Below are 6068 nucleotides of genomic sequence, written 5' to 3'. Positions count from 1 at the left end.
TCTTCTATTCCCTATTCATCATTTGCTTGCAAGGCACATCTCAAATATTTGTATTCCTTGACATCTTCTTACTTTCCATCTTTTCTTTCTAAATTTTTCTTTAATCCAGTGAGTAAGCCCACCATCCCTTATTCATCCTGCCATGATTGCTATATCTTCCGCATATGCTAGTGTATAAGATCTTTTTCCGTTTAAATTTTCACTCCTTTCCATCCTTTTCTCCTAATTTTCCCCATTCCTTTATTTTTTTAACCTTTTCTATAAAACGCTCAATCACTTTTTCTCCTTTCCTAACTTTATTCTCTATCCCGCATAACAAATGCAAAAAATATTTTTTTTCTATTCTACCATCATAATATCTTGTTTCACTCTTCCCCTTCTTTTTCTCTATCTTTTTCTATTGTCACCTTCAAAACTTTTTCTTCCGGTTTAGTCCTTAGCTACTATTTTTATAATCTTTAATACTCCTTCTTTTTATATCACAAATCTCTGTATACTCTTTCTTTTTGCTCCTTTATTCTTCTTCACTAATTTTACTTTTGTCAATTTTCCTAATTTCTTTCTAGATTTCTTCCACTTCACACTATAGCTCTTCTTCCGTTCTAGTCTTTTTTACTCTTTTTCTAATTTTTTATTTTCTTTTAGCATACATCTATGTGTACTCCTTTTTTCTACTATATTCTTCTATACTATTTTTCCTCTCCTCCATTTTCCTAATTTCTTTCTCAATTTCTTCCTCTTCTCCAAAAATTTATCATTCTATCCACTCCGACCTCCTTCTTCACTTACTTATTTTTTCTGTGTCTTCTAATACTCTTTTTATTTTTCCTGCTATTATTTACATCTGTTTGTGTAAATCTCCTTCTCCTGTTTTAAAGTTTTTTGCCTTTATTTCCTTTACTTCCTTTTCATTCTTATTGCTATTTCTCTTTTCCTCCTCTAATATCACTATTATTGATAAGTGATCCGAATCTATATATTCTCCCTTTTCCAGTTCCTAGATTTCTCTTACCTCGTCTTCTATTATAATCGAACGTGTCTATTGTATATTATCCTCCCTTATACACGTTCATACTTTCGTTCCAGTTAAGGTATCCCATTCATTCTAAGCTCTTCAAAAATGTATTTTCTAATATGATTTGTCTTCGTTTACATACGCCCTATCTGCTACCTTCATCCTCTCATGTTTACCTCTTCTAATATTGATCATATTTTTTTTCTTTCATCCCCTTTCTATGCTTCCTTGTTGTATGTTTCTACCTTATTCTTATTACTTTCCTTTAATTTCTTAGTCTTCTTTATTCTTACTATTTTTATTTTCAACCTGCCATTGTTAATTATTGGTAAGCTTCCTCTTATCTCTCCCATCGATGTTAATGTAGAAAAGTGTCTTTCCTTACTAGCATGTTCCACTGTTGCAAATTTGTCATACATTTTCTCTCCTCTCTTTTAAATCTTACTCTTTTTTATTAGTTTTTTTAGTAGCTTATTGTCCATTCTTACTTCTTTTGTTTTTCGTCTCTTTTTCTTTCCTACAATTTTTTTCTCTCTCGTGTTTGTTTCGCTTCCAGATCCCCTGTCAATTCACTTTATACTCTTTCCCTTTTTCATCTCAATCCCACCATAAACCATCGATCTATATTTTCCAATAATTACCTACTTTCCTTTCCTCATATTTCTTTCTTGTTTCACTACTTTCCTTAACTCATACTTATTCCTTCCTTTCCATGTCAAATCCTCTATTCCCTCCGAGCTTTCATATAACATCTCTTTTTTGTCATCTGTTTTCTTTTATGTGCACAGTTCTGTAGCGTCACAAATGCAATTTACTCTCCTCTTCCCCACTCTTTCTTTCACTTTCTTCTCCTATAATTTCAAACTTTTAAAGCTATATTTTTTCTTGTGTCCACGCTCTATTCCTTTGCTATTCTTATCTTAATTTTTGTGAACGACTCATCTCCAAACTACTGGTTTCCGCTGTCTCTCTTATTTATTCTCCTCTCCTTAGCTTTTAAGTGAATCTCGACCACCTAAATTTGGAAGCTGATTTTCTGCAGTTTTCCTCTCCCTTGGCTAAATGTACACTCCATGGTACTCAATTAGACCAGCCTTTTTCTGCTTTTCTAGACTTTATTCTAAAGTCTGCATCCTTTTTCTTAATTTAGCCACTTCTTTTACGATGTTTTGTTTCCTTTTTCCTCTTTCTCTGACTCTTCTTAATCATATCTATTACTTACAATATCATTTCGAGTGTTTATTTCAACCTTAAATTTTCGTTTTCGATCAGCCCTCAGTTTTCAACTTAGTCTTCTCCTTTTCCCATAACCTTCTCATCCTTCGTACCTTTCTTATCTTTTTCCGGAAGTTTTCTGAACATTTTCGGATTCATAGGGTTCGATATTTTTAGTTGTGGCCACATTTTTAAATTCACGATAGCATCTTTGAAGCCACATAAATTATACTCAGCTATTCATTTTATTTTATTTTTTAAAGTTGTCTGTAACGAATTCAGAGAAACGAAGAGAAGAATATTAAGGATGACCTCGCAATCAATATTGTAGAAAAGGTAGGGCAAAAGTCCTGGCCTTAGTCTCTCATCTCTCATCTTTCCTTCGCGTCTCAATTTCTTTCTTTTTTCTTCCTCTTTTAGCCTATGGTACCGCTTGAGTTCCCCAAACCATCCAAGGTTCTGCTCTCCTGGGCTTTATTAAAAAATTGCAATTTCCCACAGCCGCAAAATTTACTGAGGACTTCGAAAACCTTTCGTTATTATCATCAGTTTCTACATGCCCCTGGATCCAAGCACGTATTTAATAATTCCCCGTTCTGTGGCTTCTGTTTTCTAAATCCTCGGGACAGACGATTATGTAACCAATGGGAGACAGAAGAAAACAGAAGATTATTAGCTCCTTCACTTCTAATGTTTATTCATTTAATTACATAGCATAAGCTGTCTGCAATAATTGCAGATACTACCGAGTTTCCTAAATTATATTCAGCCTTTCTTTTTATGAATTTTTGCATTATTTAAAATTAGAAATTATTTCTACATTTTTAATGGAATTTTACGATTTGGATCCCGAAGAATTTTAATAAATTTATAGAGGTAATCCAAGTTTTTATCCGATATTTATAAAATATTTGTTTAATTAAATTTATTTAAATACAATTATCTTTATTTAGATGGGATGATGGAAAAAAGTCAATAATTAAAGTACTTTGTTATAAATTATATTACTTTTTTGAAAATTTAGTTATCTGGGTGAAGATTTTGGATTTTAGATGAAAATTTTTTGGATAAAAATTTAACTATCTTCTGAAAAATTCTTGTTTTTTTCGTTTGAAAATTATTTTCTTTAATTAAATATTTAACTGTTCCATTTTTTGTCGTACATTTATCTGTTTTTATTTTAAAATTAAACTTCTTGTTTGAAAGTTAAATTATTTCGTTAAAAATGCAGTGCTCTGTTTGAATATTCTTAAATGTAGTTGCAAATCGTTTGGTTGCAAATTTAACAAAAATGTCTGAGAAATTCCTTTTTTTGTTATGAATTAAATTTTTAATGAAAAATATTAATATTTTATTTTCAGTGACAATTTTTTTCCCTTATTTTAAAATTGATGTATTTTGTTATCCTTCCTTGAGAAAGAAAGAATTTTTGTTAAGAATTGAACTACATAGTTTCTTCTTTCAAATTCATGTATTTTATTAAAATTTATTTTTTTTTCTATAGAAAATTAATATTTGTACTTGAAAATTTAACTGGCTCATTTTTTGTCAAAACTTATCTATTTTTAGTTGAAAATTGAGTCCTCTGTTCTAATATTTTTTATTTTAGTTGTAAATATTTTTGTTCGAAAAATGTCTTTCTTAGTCGTAAGTTCTTTTATTTTGTTGAAATTTAGTTCTTTTTTTGTAGAAAATTAAGATTTATTTTTAAATTCAACTACTTGGAAAATTTATGTATTTTGAGAAAAAATTTTATTTTTTGTAGATAAATAATCTTGTAGTTTGAAAATTCAACTACTTAACTGAAATTTAAACTATTTTGTTAAAAGATTGTTTCAGTTGAAGGTACATCCCTTTAGTTGAATAAAACTGTTTTTGATTTAAAATAAAAATCTCTTGCTCTTAAAATATAAATATTACATTTTTCGTTGAGAATTCGTCTCCTCTCGTGACAAATTTGTCTACTTCGTAAAAAAGTCATCAATTTGGCTAAACAATCATTTTAAAAAATCAGCAGTGTCGTACAAAATTATTGTTTTTAAGCCAAAAATTCAACTGTGAAAATTGTCAATGTAGTTCAAACCTTCCCCCTCCTATAATGCGATTGTTCTACTCTCCTACTTTTTCCTCTCCTACATTCTCCTCTCCTAACCGACTTTCCCATCCATCAAGTGACTCTTAATAACTTTCCCATTTCCAAATTGCCGTCCCTTTTACTTCTCCCTCTTCTCACTTCCTCAGCTAATGCACCTCTTCCACTAATGCCCTCCCCACTCATCACTTTCCTTACCCTACTCATTCGCGTTACTCTAATAGCCCTCCGTTCACTTTCTGAACTAGCTTTTCTCACTGCCGATTATTACCTCTACTTCCCTTCATTTCCCCTACTTCCCTTCATTTTCTCCCACTTCATCTGTTCCCCCTTTGCTACTTCCTGAATTTACCCTTGTTTCCCCCAAAATAACATGATTCCACTCTTATCACTTTCTCTTACTTGTACTACTTTCTCTTTACAGATCTACCCTTACTTTACCCATTTTCTCTCTCTTTATGGTCCCCTACTTTTCCTATCTTCATTTCTTTCACTTTTCCTTATCTCTGCTCACTTGACCTTCCTCCACTTCTTCACTGGCATAATTGACCCTTGCTTCTTCTCATTTTTCCTACAGCCCCTTTATTTATATCCCCTCACTTCGTCTTACATTCACTATTTTCTCTTCCCACATTGGCCTAATCATCTACTTCATCTACTTTTTCTCTTCCCATTTTTATTTATTTTTCCTACCTTCTTTATTTCCTTAATTTACGCTCACTTCTTCCACTGAGCCTTCCCTCATTTTTCCTCAAGTCCTCTACTTTTTCCTTCACTTATTTTCTTCAATTCTACCTTATTCCCTCTCACTTACCTTTCTTCCCCTCACTTACCATAATTCCTCTCAGCTTACTTACCCTTCACTTCCTCTTACTGCTTCTATAACCCCTTAATTACCCTCACTTTATCTCACTTCAACTACTTTCTCTTCTCACATTTTCCTCACTTCACCTACTTTTTCCCTCCTCCTTTTTCTTTTCTTCACCTACCTTCATTTCCCCTTAATTCCCTTTGCATACCCTACTCTACCTCCCCTCGGTTCCCATCGCTTTGTCTAGCTCGTTTCTCCACCAGAGAAAAGGGCAATAGATGGACGGATGGACACCCAACCAAAACTAGAAGGGTTTTGGGTAGATACGACGAAACCCTGAAAAAAAGTAAAGAAAAGAAAATTGATGAAAGATTCTTACACTCAGAAAGAAATCTCTTCGCCTCGGCATAAAAATCAATGAACCTAACTCATAATTAGATTTCGCAGTACAGACTGCAGACAGACATAAAACTGTTGGAACTCCATGAAGCTTATTTCGGAAACGGAAACCCGATCCCTTGTTTACGGGATGCGCATCATTGCTCGATCGTATATCTACGGATAAATCCCCAATAAAACTGCCATTACATCAATGTTTATCTGGAAAGTTCGTTCGAAAGTAGAAATGGGGTGGAGGATTGAATTTTAAAATATACATAGAGTCCGGGAGTTGCATCGGTACCTCACAATCTTACATTGTTTCCCTTCTCTGTACTGCATGTAAAATTCTACAATGGCATGCAGTAAATTTCTTTCAGTTTTCATTTCCCTTTTGCTCCTGTACGTAACACTCCCTTCTCCTTTCCTACTTTCTTCTCCCTTTTCACTATCTTTTATCGCGTACCGTTTTTTTTTTGTTTTTTTCGTTAGGTACATACCCAGATTTTAGCCACGGCTGGAGTTTGGTCGCGGATGAAATCGCCTTGCGTGCACGA

The sequence above is a fragment of the Belonocnema kinseyi genome, chromosome 7, assembly GCF_010883055.1.
Source record: "Belonocnema kinseyi isolate 2016_QV_RU_SX_M_011 chromosome 7, B_treatae_v1, whole genome shotgun sequence".
Lineage (NCBI taxonomy): Eukaryota > Metazoa > Arthropoda > Insecta > Hymenoptera > Cynipidae > Belonocnema > Belonocnema kinseyi.
The sequence above is the reverse complement of the archived record's forward strand: the minus strand, read 5'-3'. Positions refer to the sequence as shown.